General features: G+C 33.9%; 1 long non-coding RNA gene across 1 annotated transcript in view; it reads left to right on the plus strand.

The window, feature by feature from the left end:
* LOC145285009 (uncharacterized) overlaps window positions 1-16,623 on the plus strand; it is a 66,265-nt gene extending 49,642 nt beyond the window's left edge. The window contains exon 2 of the long non-coding RNA XR_013868929.1: window positions 15,177-16,623. This is a non-coding gene — a long non-coding RNA (uncharacterized LOC145285009). The remainder of the gene's footprint in view (window positions 1-15,176) is intronic.
* The last annotated feature ends 1,854 nt before the right edge of the window (window positions 16,624-18,477 follow it).

Consider the following 18,477-nt stretch of genomic DNA (forward strand, 5'->3'; position numbering starts at 1 on the left):
ATATATATTCTGATGAGCTGTGAAACAGCGAAACAGTACTGTATGTGGATGAATATAATGCTCCCTATCTTGGGTTGAGAATATTGGGAAGTGATATACAAACTACCCATAGCATACTAAGCTACGCTCTTTGTGTAAACAAGTCGAGCGGAGGCATTTGGACGATGTCAAAACATTATAAATTCATTACCCACTCAGCATCAGCCGTATAACGTAATGGTGAGAAGCCTTGACTGCCATTTGGGTGGTCAGGTTTCTATCCTGGCTTGAGGCAGTTGCCTGTCTAGCTGCACTGATGACCTGTGAAATAGCAAAACAGTACTATATGTGGATAACCATATATATATATAAAAGTGAAATTTTCTCTGTGTGTGTACATTTCCCTACCAAACTACTCTGACAATTTTCAATCTACAGACTGGAGATTTGACAGAAGGGGTGTTGAGATTTGGGAAAAATTTTTTAATCGGTTTTCGGCCGGAAATTTGGCTGTCAAGGGATCAAAGTTCAATGATTTGACTTTTGAAAACTACAAAACTCCTCTGTCAATTTTGGGTCTAAACACTTGAAATTTTAGATGTAGGTTACTTGGACATGAATCAAATTTTGTAATTTGATTTGAGGCAAAACAATAAATGTTAAGGGGTCAAAATTGGGATCAAAAGTTTACCACTGCGGTCTCTAGCAAATTACTCAGCCAATTTTTAGTCTAAACATTTGAAATTTTACAGAAAGTGTATTCAGACATAGGCCAGCTTTTTAATCGGTTTTGGCCGAAAATTTGGCTTCCCAGGGGTCAAAGTTCAAAAGATTTTACCTTTGCGGTCTTTAGCAAACTGTTCAGCTATTTTGGGTGTAAACATTTGAAAATTAACATAAAGGGTTTTCAGACATGTAGCAAGCTTTTTAATCAGTTTTTGGGCAAAAATTTGGCTGCCAAATAGTTGACAGAGTTGACCTTTGCAGACTCTACCAAACTCCTTCGCCAATTTTAGGTCTAAACATTTGAAATTTTAAATGTAGGTTACCTGGACTTGAGTCAAACTTTTTAACATATATATACATATGCACATAAAGTTATGAACAGTTCATATGGCCCTACATAAGTCGGGCTGAACTGCTGGTATATATATATATATATATATATATATATATATATATATATATATATATATATAATAAATTCCACAGCCAAACAACGTCGCAGCTCACAAGAGCCATGACAGTCAACGAACCGGAAGTCCAAGACTCGAGTTTCGCCCTCATTTGGGCTCATCAGTTAGACACATCCGAGCTCAGGATTCGAAACCTGAGCCTCTTGCATACGAGGCAAGCACTCTACCAACTGAGCAAACGCCCCGCACACAAGAATTTCTATTAACCAACACAGATAAAGCAAACCGCGACGAAATCCGACTGTGAAATGAACCCACTTCGTTTCGACAAGGGACGCAGCCGTCCAACCAATCAATAACACTTGCCGATGTCTCACAAGTAGGAGTTTTAACTCGAAGGGAAAATCCTATTATATGTTGCTCGTTGGGTTAAAGCACTGCTGGATGGCGTCGTCCCTTCGAGTTAAAACTCCTACTTGTGAGACATCGGCAAGTGTTATTGATTGGTTGGACGGCCGCGTCCCTTGTCGAAACGAAGTGGGTTCATTTCACAGTCGGATTTCGTCGCGGTTTGCTTTATCTGTGTTGGTTAATAGAAATTCTTGTGTGCGGGGCGTTTGCTCAGTTGGTAGAGTGCTTGCCTCGTATGCAAGAGGCTCGGGTTTCGAATCCTGAGCTCGGATGTGTCTAACTGATGAGCCCAAATGAGGGCGAAACTCAAGTCTTGGACTTCCGGTTCGTTGACTGTCATGGCTCTTGTGAGCTGCGACGTTGTTTGGCTGTGGAATTTATTATACAATTTCTCACATTCTGAAAATCATATATATATATATATATATATATATATATATATATATATAATCTTGGTTATTGTTTTCCAGAGGTTTAGTAACCAATGAAGTTTAACGAGGTTAATATAAGCGTGCTCAATATCAAAGTAGAGCAAAATGCTTATTTGTTTTTACATAAGCAGTAATATGTTGCTACACATTTTGCAAACTTTGGTTTTGTATAAGCTGTATCACCTGAAGAGGTCTCTAGTTACTGGTAACTAGCTGACCGAAACATGCTCATGACTGTAACAATATATTACTGCCTGTGTAAAAACAAATAAAGAGTGTGTATATATATATATATATATATATATATATATATATATATATATATATATATATATGAGAGGGACTAGAGAGAGACTTACATAAAAATCAGCTGTAATACATCCAATATTTATCTGTATGATATTTATTAAAATATTTTGTGCATCTGTTTGCTAATGACAGTGTACATATGAGAGTTTTTGGTAAAAACATGATTCTTTTGTACCTTGGACAAACTCTTGCCACCGCCAGTCATATTGTAACTTGTGTTTATGTAGAGCCATGCTTATCTGTATATCTAACTGTGCCGTTACATTTTAAAGCTTGGATCCAACACGTGTCTGAGACAGTCGAAAGGAAACAAACAATAGAAGAAATTTGACTCGTTTTTTTTTTCAGTAGGAAAGAAAGACATTTATTCATGGTACATTCCAAATCTTAAAGGTCTTCTTTCTTCATCTCTTCTGATATGTAGTTAACAAAACCCTGCCATTTCGACACGAGCTTAAAAGTCTTTCAAGCCACCAGAGAGCAACACGTTCATCTCATGCTAATACTTGCTTTTTTTCGTCCTCGTCAAGTGGTGCATTTTTTCTCTTCTTCTTTCCCTTCTCTTCCTCTTCTGTGACGTCACATAGTGCACAGGCTTGCTCATTTGAATACAGGTCATGCAGCTAAAATGAATTCCATAACACTTTAATTGAATTTCTCTTGTGATTCATGGAAAGTTCTTGACCTGAACTAGATTTAAACTGAACCAACATTCTTATCCCTTTCCTGCATGTTTGTCGGTGAGAGGGCATTACTTATAATATAATTGAAAATATGATGAGTGACACACAACAAGTATTAATACCAATATAAGGCAGAAAAATATTGACAGACTAAGGATACCCACTGTAAGGGTGCCTACACATGAAATTATTGTGGCAAGAGTTGCGCAATCTCCAACCACACCTTTCCTAAGTCGACATTGTTGAATAGCAGTGGCAAGAGGAGGTTCAGAACAAATGGAAACAATGCTGAGATAAGCGGAAAGCACATACAGCGCCTAGAATTCCCAAATGGTCACCCATCTGGTACTAGCCAGGTTCATCATTGCTTAACTTCAGTGATCTGAGGAGAACCGATGTGTCAACGTGATGATCTCATATATATATATATATATATATATATATATACAAGCAAACAGTTAATAAAATATGTTAAAAAACACTTTGAAATGAGTTAAAAACATATTTAATCTGAAAAGGAAACACTAGATAAGTGGATAGTCCTTAATCCGCGGAGTTTCAAAGAAATACTTTCCTTCTCATCAGAGGGTAGGAAATTTATTTTTTATATATATATATATATATATATATATATATATATATATATATTAAATGGAAAATGGACTCTCCCATCGATTTCGATATATAAGGTTCCACAACAACAACTAAGTTGCTCAAAAATTCACACAGGTGATTTGTTTATAGTGGTGAAAGCTTTGTGTAGAACCAACCACACTTTTTAGTATCTTTGTTGATGTACATGACTGCCACAAAGACAGAGTATTACACTAAACTGCAGGTTCTTACATCAGAGTCTACTTTCTCCTATATGTATGTCTTAACAAAGACTAGGGGTGCATCTCTCCCAGTGAATTAACATGCCAGAGATACCAAGCTGGAAATTTCTACAACTTGGTGCACTACATACAGCACCTAGTATTGCCACTAGTATGCAACAATGTTGACTCAGGAGAGGTGTGGTTGGACATTGCGCAACTCTTCCTACAAAAATCTCACACAGAGGCACCCTTACAGTGGGTATCCATAGTTTGTCAAATCTGAAGGAAGCCTTTGTGTTGGGTTAGGGTTTATGTGTGTGTGTCTGTGTGTATAAGTTCCTTCCTCATAGGTTCTGAAACGGCTTATAAATTTCACACGAAGAAATGTTTTGTACAGAAATTCATCCGATAAGTATCGAAAATTGAAAAAAATCCTTTCTTAAGAATAATCTTTCTTCTCTTATAATTAAAAAAGAAAAATTTATAAAGGGGGAATATTTTACGTTACACTAGTTTTACCTTGGCCGATGTAATGCACCATTATTCCCCTGTAAAAATTCTTTTTTTTTTATCTATAAGTGAAGAAAGACTATTTTTAAGATCGTCAAGCCCAAATATCAGCTGACATGATATTATAAACAAACACAGACGAAATTTGATGAACGACATTATCATTATTATTTTTTTATATTTCTTTTTGTGAATTAATCCTCATAATATATCATATTCAATAGAGAATTAATTCTATAAGAATACATACGCAACCTGCATAAATTAAAATATCATGTTTAAACATATTGTACCACCGGGCAACGCCGGGCTTCTTGCTACTATATATATATACATATATTTTTTTTATATCTTATTACATTATTCTATGTTCTTACTTTTGTTAGTCTTAACTGATTGAAATTCTGTTAACTCTCATCCTCGAGTGACCCTTGCGTCTTGATAAGTGGTGACAGCTTAGTAAAAAAAAATTAACTTTTCAAACTTACAGACATGAAAAATTCGCTCACACAAAATAACTTTATATATGAATATTTTATGTTTATTTTTCGTGTTTGCCTTCATTTTCTCTTTATTTACAACTTGCATTTTTATTGTTAGCATATGGTGTATTAAATACGAAAGGCATCGTGTACAGTTCCTGCATACCAAGGTCACTGCTACAAACACTTATATAAAATAAGATTATCACAAATAACAACAAGTTGGGTTTAGAATGTCACACATCAAATTACATATTTACTAGAAGATTACCCGTCCCAGGATAGGTAAAATTAATTCGCTGAACAAAACAGTTTTACACCGTTTTTATCCTCCCTTACAAATCTTAAAATCAAGATACTAAATCTTATGTCTAGAATACTTAAGTTTATTTTCATTTACATGATTTTGATTCTAAAAAAAATACTTAAGATTTAAAGCTTAAGCTTAAAGAGTTTTAAGAAAAAGAAGAAGAAGAAGAAGAAGAAGAAGAATTCCGGTTCATTGATGTCAAATGACTATGGATCATATTCAATGCAAATATGAAATATAAAACAAATTTAAGTTTATAGAAGACAGAACAACGCAGAGAGTAAAATCCACCAAGCGTGTTTGAAAGTCAAACACACGCCTGACAAAGAGAAGACTTCCCGAAATATGTGGCATCATGGATACGTCACCTGACTACGTGACTACGTAATTTTTAATTTCATCACTCGCTTAAAACTTGTAGAAGTCAAAAACTTTCGCGACTATGGCAAATTTCTTGTTACACTTGAACAGAACGTTCGAACATTGACCGACCAAATAGAAAAAAAACAGATCACAAAAGAAACAAACAGGAATTATCCCTGCTGTTTAATGAAACATGCATAAAAGAAAAAATGTTGCCCAAATATACTAATATATATATATATATATATATATATATATATATATATTAGCATATATATATATATTAGCATATATATATATATTAGCATATATATATATATAAGCACATATATATATTAGCATATATATATGTATATATAAGCACATATATATATTAGCATATATATATGTATATATAAGCACACATATATATATATATTAGCGTATATATATGTATATATAAGCACATATATATGTATATATAACCACACATATATATATATTAGCATATATATATGTATATATAAGCACACATATATATTAGCATATATATATGTATATATAAGCACACATATATATATATTAGCATATATATATATATATTTTAGCATTTATATATGTGTGTATGTGTGTATCGGTGTGAGACGACTAAATCGCTGGCAATTTGTGGAATAGGCTGCTGCGGAGTTTCATCAATGATTGCCTGGACCTTTTCGATGAACTCCATGGTCAGGGTCTTCCTGCTGGTGTTTTTGGCCTTAGACCTTCGCTCCACCACCTCCAAAGGGTCATCAGATGCTTTGAGCTCTGCCCTTAAATGTTGAACCGTCCAGATTTGTATTTGAAGAGTGGTGGCAATGGTCCTTTTGTCATAACTTGAATTGGTAGAGAGCATGAGTTGTATAGTGGCACATCTCCGATCTTGCTCATTGAACATTGTGTCACTTTCAGACATGATAGAAGGCCCCTATCGCTATTAGCATTTGTACACAACTCGCCAACTAGTAGATGGTATTCAACAAAGAAAGAAAACTGGTTTTCATCAAACGGAAATGGAATCATGTCATCTATCCTAGGGTGACAATTTTATTGTTCCACCCTGTCAGAGTAAGAAAAAAGCATTTATTAGGAGAGGATATACAATATGAATATTTACACTGTTCATATATATATATATATATATATATATATATATATATATATATATATATATATATATATATATACTAGCAGAGAGACTCGACGTTACCCGGGATTGAATGATGATCAACGAACATTTCACACTTCTATATTTTTATTGTCATCGAAATCTGTGAAATCGCCCGGGAGGGAGCTTCACATGACTGCATGCAGTAACTTAGTCCAAAATATATGTTATTCTACATTGCATTGTGGAGAACCTACTGCTTATTTTATAAAATTATTTTATATAAACTACTTTCCAGTTAATGAAAAAAAATATTAAGAAATTTACATGTGGGGTTTGAACCTCCAGACCATGTCATGCAAAAAGAAACCAAAAAGACATGTAAATTTTCAAGTCTTATAAAGTTCTTTGCAACGTGTGGAGTTTGAACTTATAGATCATGTCAAGCAAAAAAAAAAAAAAAAAAAGCATGTAATATCAACTTACCCACAGTAGAATTTTTACGGTCTGTTGTTCTATCATTGCTGCAACAGCATGGAAAAAAAAGCGATGATAAATAAATCAAAATAACGGTTTCAATTATCGATTATTGGTAATTATCGGGGGTATTCTAAGACAAAACTTAACTAAGATCATTCTCAGACTTATACACTAAAGTTCTGTAAATTTTAAAGAAAATCTGTTCAGCCGTTTCGGAGTCTATAAGCAACGAACTCTCACACAATGAACTCTCACACACTCACAGTTGCATTTATCTCTCTATCTCTCTCTCTCTCTCTCTCTCTCTCTCTCTCTATATATATATATATATATATATATATATTGAGATTGTCGGACTGACTTCCTCATCTTGGTTGTTATAGTCACAACGTTTGGCCTTCATGAGGTGTTTTGTATCGAACTGGGGAACCGTTTGTTAGGAGTCTTGAACCCAACCCTTTATTATTATTACGGGGGTACCGTGTTCGGACTCCAGCTAGGCTCTGGGAGAGTTGCTGATTCTCTGTTTTGAATGTTACTTTTCACTGCCTTCGTTCAGGATTTAACTCAGTACTTTTGGGTAACTGTAAACTTTGATACAACGTCTAGGACCACTCGGCCATATGTCCCTAGGTTTTTGTTAATGTTAAACCTATGTTGTTATTCAAGGTTTTCTCTCTCTATCAGAGGTGTCCAAATTGCATTCAGCTCTACGCTTGGTTTGCTCAGTAGGTTGTAATGTCCGAGCATGTGAGCTGTTTCTTTAAGTTTTCTCACTTTCCAGTGGGTCTCTCTGTTTATTATTTTTACTTCATCCCATAGGGGGCGATGGTCCCTCCTCTCCATCCATATATGGGATGAAGTAAAAATAGTTTGATACAAAAGGCCGGAGGGCAAAACGGCCGAAATGTTGTGACTATAACAACCAAGATGAGGAATTCAGTCTGACAATCTCAATAAATGAAAACACCTCATCTCAAAAATACAGACAATATATATATGTGTGTGTATATATATACATATATATATCTTGGACGGTCACTACTTATCAAGGCCTGAAGTTCTAAGATAAAAGTTCAGTGTTAGATTGATGGTGAGACAACATGATCAGTAATGGTGGAACATAGAATGGCTCAGCAGGAACTTATTCACACGATATTGTAATCTACAGACGGATGGAATTTCTATTTATTTATTTATTTTTTATTTTTTTTTTTACACAGTGATCACCACTTATCAAGACCCGGAAGCCACTCAGGGATAAGGGTTATTGCAAGTACATTACGTTAGTGAGATTTGCTGAAGTGTTTACTTAAGGGGGTGGTTCATTGGGAATTTTTTAACATTGGACTTGAAGACATCCAAGGTGTAGTCCGGAGGGAGGCAGGCAGACAGAACAGAGTTCCACAGGCGTGCAGTTCTAAGAAAGAAGCTTTGTTCATGGAATCCGCGTTTTGATTTAGGCACAGATATAGAGTGGGGGAAATTTTTCACAGTGGATTCAGCTAGACGGGTGTTTTTCGTGAAAGATTGGCGAGGGGGGGCCAGAGATTGGATTGTAGCTAGATGAGTATTTGTTACAATAAAAAATAAAGTATAATTCTCTCTCCCTTTCTTTATGGCGTTAAAGTTGGACGCATAGTAGAAGCTCAGATTGAAGAATCAAAGTTGACTTTGGTCTTAGGTCTGAATTATACAATCAGCTGGACAGTCATCCTACACACTGATGATTTTTTTTTTTTTTTTTTATAATTTCACCCTAAACAAGGCAAATCGCCACTTTGGTGTAGGGGGCTACTATCAGGGGCAACAACTACTAGGGTACTATGTAGTGATTTGGGTAGCAAGATATCGGTTCACGTTACACTTGAACTTCTGCATGTCAGTACAGTTGGGGAAGCAGGGACCTAGAATGGAATTCCAGAGTCTAGCGGTTCTGGGGAAGAAACTACTGGAGTAGAAAGATCTTTTTACATCTAGGGACTTCTACTGCGTGGGGTGGGATTTAGCTGCCTGTCGGGTTTGTCGAGGGTGTCTACGTCGTGGGGGCACAAGTGTCTGCAATTCGACAGAGCATTCACCATTAAAATACTTGTAGAACAGGCAGAGGGATGCAACGTTTCGTCGATGGGATAGAGGCTGAACTTAGATGCCAGTTAAGGGCCTATCAGATTGGTGACTTTCTTTCGAACCTTGTCTGGGAGCGAGAGACTAGTAGCAGAAGCACCAGCCCAAATGTGACAGCAATATTCCATACATGGGCGAATGGTGGCCTTATAGAGGTACAGGATACTTTCGGGTGCTAGTAGTTTTCTAGCACGGTAGAGAGAGCCTACCTTCTTCACAGTGGCCCTGGTAATGCTTTCAATGTAATTGTTCCAACTCATGTTTCCTGTGAACGTTAGGCCAAGGAGTTTGAAAGATGTACTCTCAGATAAAGAGTCACTGGTCATTGTTATTGGTGGCAGAGAAGGTTTCTTGTAATTATTGAAGGAAAGCAGTTTAGTCTTGGCACCAGAAAAAGTATGAAACACATCACTATGTGGATAAAAATTAAGTAAAAATATTTACTATAATGTTGATATATATATATATATATATATATATATATATATATATATATATATTTATTTCTGTGGAAATATCTTATTTCCTTATAATTTATACCAATCCTTATTTAAGAAGCTCAATGTAATTACAGAGCAATATAGTGAATGAATGACAAATCATTAGGTCATGCTCAGTATTAATATTATATTTAAACTGAGTTCCGTAATTTGTCCGTCCAATTTGAGTCACAAATGTGCAATGGTCTTTGTTTTATCTTGATTTAATGACAAACACGGACTCACAGACAACAGGAATTGGAATTGATACATTGCCAAGGCTGCTGCAAAGAAGGTGGGTTCCCTTTACGATGCTAGAAAGTTATTCACGTCTGAGGGTATCTACAAAGCCACCATTCGCCTAGGCATGAAGTGCTGTTGCCACATCTGGGTTGGTGCACCTATCACTCGTCTCTCTCTCTTAGATAGGATTCAAAAAAGAGTCCCCAATCTCATAGGTCCTGTACTCTCGGTTAAGCTCCAACCTCTGTCCCTTCACTGCAGTGTTTCACCCTCATGCCTGTTTTATAAGTACTTTAATGGAATGCGTTCTGGTGAACTCATAGCACTTGTGCCTTCTCAACGTACATACTCTTGACCAACCTGACAAGCAGCAAATTCCCTACCCTTCACTGTAGAGGTCTCTAGATGCCGGAAAACATTCTACTCTAATAGTTTCTTCCTACCGACAGTGAAACTTTGGAACTCCCTTCCTATTTCTTGCTTCCCTTACTGTTTTATGATGGAGATGTTTAAATGTAATGCGAACAAATATCTTGCGGCTATATTCTCCACATAGTCTCTTGTAGGCATGATCATAATTAGTAGCCTGTCATGTCTAAGTGATAATATGCCTTGTTTGGAGTGAAAGAGATTTAAAACAAGAACACACACTTCAATATGCTATATTAAACATGCTATATTAAATATGCTATATTAAATATGCTATATTAAATATGCCATATTAAATATGCTATATTAAATATGCTATATTAAATATGCTATATTAAATATGCCATATTAAATATGCTATATAAAATATGCTATATAAAATATGCTATATTAAATATGCTATATTAAATATGCCATATTAAATATGCTATATTAAATATGCTATATTAAATATGCTATATCAAATATGCTATATTAAATATGCTATATTAAATATGCTATATTAAATATGCTATATTAAATATGCTATATTAAATATGCTATAATAAATATGCTATATTAAATATGCTATATTAAATATGCTATATTAAATATGCTATATTAAATATGCTATATTAAATATGCTATATTAAATATGCCATATTAAATATGCTATATTAAATATGCTATATTAAATATGCTATATCAAATATGCTATATTAAATATGCTATATCAAATATGCTATATTAAATATGCTATATTAAATATGCTATATTAAATATGCCATATTAAATATGCTATATTAAATATGCTATATTAAATATGCCATATTAAATATGCTATATTAAATATGCTATATTAAATATGCTGTATTAAATATGCTATATTAAATATGCTATATTAAATATGCTATATTAAATATGCTATATTAAATATGCCATATTAAATATGCTATATTAAATATGCCATATTAAATATGCTATATTAAATATGCTATATTAAATATGCTATATTAAATATGCTATATTAAATATGCTATATTAAATATGCCATATTAAATATACTATATTAAATATGCTATATTAAATATGCTATATTAAATATGCTATATTAAATATGCTATATTAAATATGCCATATTAAATATGCCATATTAAATATGGCATGGAAAATTATCAATAACAATAACACTCTTCTAGAGTTGTAAGCCATGTTTAGTTTTAACACAGTTTACGATGGTTAGTTGTTCTATACAAGTCCTGGAGGTGAGTGGTTATCAGTAGACAGTTCTTGAGTTGAAAGCCACAGAGCAAAATATTCTTCCCGTGTTGACAAGAAGAAAACATATGCAAAGTTGCTACAGAAAAGGTTGAATTTTTATGGAACAATTCTGGTTTCTGATTGGTTGGTAGCAGAACGTGAATTAATTTGATTCGTCAGTTCCTAGCAGCATCCTTTATAAATAGAATCTCCCAACTGTGCAGGATCATACACAATTATATCTCAAAATGTCAGCTGTGATTGAATAGTCTTGAATTGTTTTAATAGACACATTTTTTTAGCTATCTCCACAGATAAAAACCCGTGGTATTAAGTGTGTAACCAATTCAGAATCACACTTTCTACTGATGAGACGATCACCAAAGTGATATCCATATAATTGAATGGCTATTTTTATAAGCACCATGTTTTCTTTTTTTTTTTTTACATCACAGACAAATATATATAGAAACCAAAACTACTGAACAAGAGAGAAAGATGTTTACTAAGTTGGACAGAATTCCATATGATCGAATATGAAGAATTCGTAGCCTACCATGTATGGTAGAGACCACAAATTTTGAGTAACAAACCCTTGTATTTTATGTTCTTTTTACGTTGTGTTGAAAGTCCACTTTAAGCTTGTTAATATGTAAATAAAACGTGTATATGGAAATTAGAAGAACAAGAGAGAATGACACTAAGGATACAAGTGGGTTATATCCCCTTTGTGCTGAAAGATTCAGTTTACTTGGGTAAAAACAGATATACTATGGGAAAAGAGAGAGTAGAGTTCACCATGTTCGGACAGGAATCAACGTGGTTGGATATAAAGAGACTCTGTCTTAGATTCAAACTTAAGATTTATGATAGAGACCCCATACTTCTATAATTAGGTTGTCTTTTGCTATACATTTGCTGTAATTGTCTGGTGTCGCCCAGAAGTTTTCTTTTTACTTAAATCCTTATGTTTGCTTGCTTTTGGTGCCCTAAGCCCCAATATCCAATGCCAGTTCATATTTTGGTCTTCTTTTTTACTATTAGGGATCCATAATTTTCATAAACGACCTCTCTAATGCAATTGCATCTAAGAAGGGTATATTTGCTGATGGCACAATACTTTCCTCTGTACATGTGGATAAAACTCCTTATTTACAGGAAGTATGTATTGGAATAATACATAGAAAACGCTGACAAGGGAAGTGGGATCCATAGTGCTAAAAAAATTCCTATATCTGCCAATATCCTATATCTCTACAAAGCCACCATTTGCCCATGCATGGAGTATTGTTGTCACATCTGGGCTGGTGCATTAGTTACTGACCTCACCTTCCTAAGCAGTGTTCAAAAAGAATCTCTACTGTCTACCAAGCTCTAACTCCTGTCTCATCGCCACAATATTGTATCCCTGTTTTTTTTTCTTTTTTTTTACTTCAATACAATGTGCTTTGATGAAATCACAGTACTCATGCTCCTTCATATACAGCATAACCACATTGACACACCTATTCCCACTGGATCACCGAAGTTAAGCAACATTGAACCTGGTCAGTACTAAATGGGTGACCATTTGAGACTTCTAGGTGCTGTAGGTGCTCTCCGCTTATCTCGGCATTGTTTCCAGTTGTCCTGGACTTCTCCTTGCCACTGGACCAAAACAGTGCCGATTCAGGAGAAGTGTGGTTAGGAATTGCGCAACCCTTGCCTCACAATTACATGTGCAGCTGTCTCTACATGGGGTATCCTTTATCTTTCAAGACTGAACGGAGGCTTAAGATGCTCTTTCACTGTTCATACCTCAACCAAAATCCCAGAAAAATCTCAGACCTTCATTGGAGATGTTCCCAGGTACAAAAAAAAATTCTGCTCTAATAGTTTATTTTCATGAACTGTTGGCCTTTTAAATTTCCTTTCTGCTTCTGTTTCCCTGCTATACCAAAATGTAAACGTTTAAATGTAATGTGAACAAACATCTTGCTGCACAACTCCCAACTAGAATGCTCTTATTAATATGGCCTCTCAATTGAAGCAATCCTTTATCTCTCACTGGCAATTAGGGATGAATATAAGTACAAAAAATGTTTGCGTACTTAAGTGTATAAGGTTATGTAAATATGATTGACCATGTTTCATCTCAGATTCCTCTATCCTCATGATGTGTAAACAGCGATTGGTTAGTTTGATCATGTGAGTATTATTTGTATGATTCGGACTATTGTTCTCATTTTGGTAATGCTGATATCATCTCCAACGTTCTTCAGGTATAACTTGTTGAACTCCGATACTTTCGTCCAAACTCAGGAATCTGCCTCGAGTTTTAAACAACAAAATTTATTTAATCCACAGGAGTAGCACGCTCTCATTCTGTCAGTAATGACCAGGTAGAAGTTATAAAAGTAATTGTCAATTGTATTTTTAGTATCGCCCCGTACTGAAGATTGAACCTTCAACCTCTAGAAAAGTGTCACTTAGAACTGAATTTTATTTAGTACTTTATTCATTGGGCAAAAAAAATTAGAATAAAACTCAAGATGAGAATATTAAATAATACAGATTAGCAATCCTCATCTCCAAAAATTAGCCATGAGTTTATTAAGTTTGGAATGTGGTCAGTTTGGATGAGAAATTTCTCATCTTATTTGTTATGTTCACAATGAAAACTTTAAATTTCTTCAGCTGTATCTTTTTGAACTCGGCATTTTCATGTCGAATGCAGAAACCATTGTGGAAATAAGAAAGATGAGATTATTAGTCCGAATAATCCAAATGACTTAAATTATCAATTCTAATGTAAACAAATACCACTAATATAATAATCATCTGCTGTTTAGAATATTTGACTATAGAATGAAGAATCATTCTCTAATCAAGATAGATAAGAGTGTTTTGATCCCTCATGTCCTCTCTGGTTTTACACTCTTGTTACTTTTGCCTTTCTTATTTTGTCCTTTAGTCCTCACATTCCATGAACGATGTTTGTGATAAAAAGAAAGATTCTGTTTTCTAGGTAGGAATCTATTCATTTAACTCATATCGTTGGCTTTTTTTGTTTCACGTTAACATAGTATTATTTTTTAGCACTTACATAAAGTGGCTTCACGTCTAGAACGATATCTTTATATATGAAAAAAAAAATTATAAGCCTGCATTTCTATCGTTTTTCGTGGAGAGTCACTTCGTCTATCCGTATCGTGGAGACGTCGCTGGAATGGTTGTTGCGTATTAAGTACGGCAACCAGCCGGTTTGTATTTTCTCTCACCACAAAAACTTTGACACAAGGGTTGGAAAGCGGGATTGAACAGTCAACGCCCCTGAGAAGGGGCACTCTGACCTGCAAAAAGTGCCTGAGGAGCCTCCAACCCCTCCTCAACGTAGTATTATGTTTTAGCCCTTACATTAAGTGGCTTCACGTCTGGAACGATATCTTTATATATGAAAAAAGAAAGTTATAGTCAATTGTCTTCTTTGTCTCCTTTTTCCATGAAATGTTCCAGCTGTTTGAGAAAATAATCTGGAACCATTCGAAAGAAGAGTCAATAATCCATACTAAACTGCCATGCAATATGTTCGTATTTTGTTAGTGAAATTCTTCTAATTTTCTCCTTTTTTTTTTTTTCCAGATCGTTCCATATTATCAAAGGTTGGAAAAGAAAAGAAATGGGAAAAGAAGTTGACGGAGCCACCATTTTTCGTCATCCTCAAAATGAGAGAAAAAAAAAACTTTCCACAAGAATTTATATTTCAACACACGAACTCAGACACACAAGAACATGAATATACGTAGGCCTACACACATATTAGATGTTTACTTTGTGGAATAATGGATAAGCATGAACACAGTTTAGTATAGATAATAACAGATACATCTGTAAAGGCAACTGATATTTCGATCGAATTAAACGACTCTACTTAAGATTAAGATTGTTCCAATCTAATGAAATATAAATATGTGCCCGTCTTATTAACTTTGTTAACCCAATTTTTCATCCGAAACTTTCATACACACATATACCTATACTAATGCACATATTTTACAAATAATAATAAGGTGGACATACATCGCCCAAAGGCATCCATATAAAAAATACATATGCCTAAATATATGAAGCGCTTTCATTAAGTTTCCAAACTTTTTCGTATAGGCACTTTTATTGATAGTACATACATGAAACTCTAGTCTTATTCAAAGTAATCTCCTCCGGCTCCAATGCATTTGTCGTATGGTTCCAATAACTTTTGGAAGATCCCATGGGAGTCGTCTTGTATGAGCACGTCACAGCCTCTTTCATTTCCTCAATTGTCTCATAACGACAACCTCTAAGGTCTTCCCTGAGCTTAGGGAATAACTAAAAGTCACAGGGAGCAAGGTCTTGACTACAGGGAGGGTGAGGCACTGTTTGATGCCTAAGAAATTCATCAGCTGTGACAACCAGGCTTTAGTAGGGTGTATTCCAATTCTTGCTGTAGCTGTTCATTTGAAGCTAAAATCATAAAAAATTGGTCAGTCATCTCATAAGATGGATAACAATAAGATACTGAATTTTCAAGAATCTACAACAATTTTAAATGCCTGTAGAAAAAACGTCTGGAAAATCATTTAAGGCACCTCATGTGTGCATATATATATATATATATATATATATATATATATATATATAATCTCTCACATTCTGAAAAATCCTATCATAATTTACTCGCTAGGTTAGCATTGCTGGATGGCATCATCCTTTCGAGTTGAAACTCCTACTTGTGAGACATCAGGTTAGGGTTATTAGCTGGTTGGATGACCGCGTCCCTTGTCGAGACAAAGTAGGTCCATTCACAGTTGGATTTAATTGCAGTTTGCTTGATCTGTGTTCGTTAATAGAATTTCTTGTATGCGGGGTGTTTGCTCAGTTGGTAGAGTGTTTGCCTCGCATGCAAGAGGCTCCAGTTTCGAATCCTGAGTTCAGATGTCTCTAACTGATAAGCCCAAATGAGGGCGAAACTCGAGTCTTGGACTTCCAGTTCGTTGACTGCCATGGCTCTTATGGGCTTCAACGTTATTTGCCTATGGAATTTATTATATATAATCTCTCACATTCTGAAATATATATATATATATATATATATATATATATATATATATATATATATATATATATATATATATATATATATATATGTTGAAAATCAAATATATATATATGTTGGAATTTACCGTCTTTCCCATTATTCTTTGAATCACTATGAACATTCTAAAAACTGTTAAATGACTTTCCTTATGCAAAAATGATACATTTCATATTGTTTCCTTTAATGCATTAACCTGCAAAATTTTTTGTATATTTTGCAAACCTCTTCCCTCTGAGGAGAAGAATTGCTCTCTTCGAAACTCCATGGAATAAGTTTTTTGTTTTGTTTTATTTGTACTCCTTGTCGACTAATTAAAATTGTGTATATCTTCCTGATAGGTTTACATGTTTTTTTTTTTTAACATTTGAATGAATTTTCAATACCAAGAATCTTATTTTATATCATATATATATATATATATATATACACATATACATACATATATATATATATATATATATATATATATATATATATATATATATATATATATATATATATATATACATATGATGATTGCAACGTCTTGTCAGACGAGTGCCACTCTCTCAGACATTTAAAATCCATGAGCCCAAATGTCTGAGGGAGTATCTATACAAATATGGTGTTACAGAGTCTTAGCTTTGTACGACAGCTAAGTCTCTCTCTGGGTTCAACATGTTGAGATCCAGCAACAAGCAAGAGCAAGATAGCCAGCAACAAATTAAACTGCAGACCAGCTTAATGCGGGTACTGGTCTCCCGCTTTATGTTTTTTTTTAATCAGAGATTTGCTTCTCCTAGAAAGGTTGCCTTCACCATGGCTTACGGGAGCCCTCTCTACCCCAAATATATACATATACATACATATATACATATATATATGCATATATATATATGCATACACATATATATATACATACATACATATATATATATATAAATACATACATATATATATACATATACCATACATATATACATATATACATATACCATATATATATATATATACATATACCATATATATATATACATATACCATAAATATATACATATATACATATACCATACATATATATACATACATATACCATACATATATATACATACATATACCATACATATATATACATACATATACCATACATATATATATATATATATATATATATATATATATATATATATATATATATATATATATATAAATACCAAGTCCTCACATTCCATAACTCGTTTACTTTTTAATAAAGCATTATTACTTGGATTCCAAATTTGTTTTTTGTTTTTTTTTTTCTTTTCAGTAGAAAGGTAAAATACATTTTGCTAAAAAGTTCAAATATCGATAATTGCAATTATCTTAGTTTCAAAACATTCAATTAAGAGAGATGGAAAAATGTGTTGATCCTAATGGAAAGCACCATTCCTTGGTTTTTATAATGAAGAATTGCTTTGGACATACAAAAGTATTTGGATTGCATACATGTTTTGAAACATGCATGCCATGTAATTTGGTTGTCCTCAGCCTTTTCCCTGAACACTCCCTCTTTATATAGCTGACGTGATATTGCTAGTCTCAGTCTCTTTTATAAGTACTATTGTGGTATGTGTTATCCACATTTTTATGTTTCATTCTCTGCTCTTTTTTTTGTTGCAGCTTTTTATACTTATTGATTTAATGGTCGAGTACTTCGTGGTAATACATTTTTATATTCTCTAAATTTTGTCTTTGATTTCTTTTTTGCAGTTTATGAGGGAATACATTTTTTACTGAACTTTCTTTTTGGGGACTTATTTAGTTTGTACTTGAATTAAGAAAAAACGA

The sequence above is a fragment of the Euprymna scolopes genome, chromosome 9, assembly GCF_053919585.1.
Source record: "Euprymna scolopes isolate OS-2025 chromosome 9, ASM5391958v1, whole genome shotgun sequence".
Classification (NCBI taxonomy): domain Eukaryota; kingdom Metazoa; phylum Mollusca; class Cephalopoda; order Sepiida; family Sepiolidae; genus Euprymna; species Euprymna scolopes.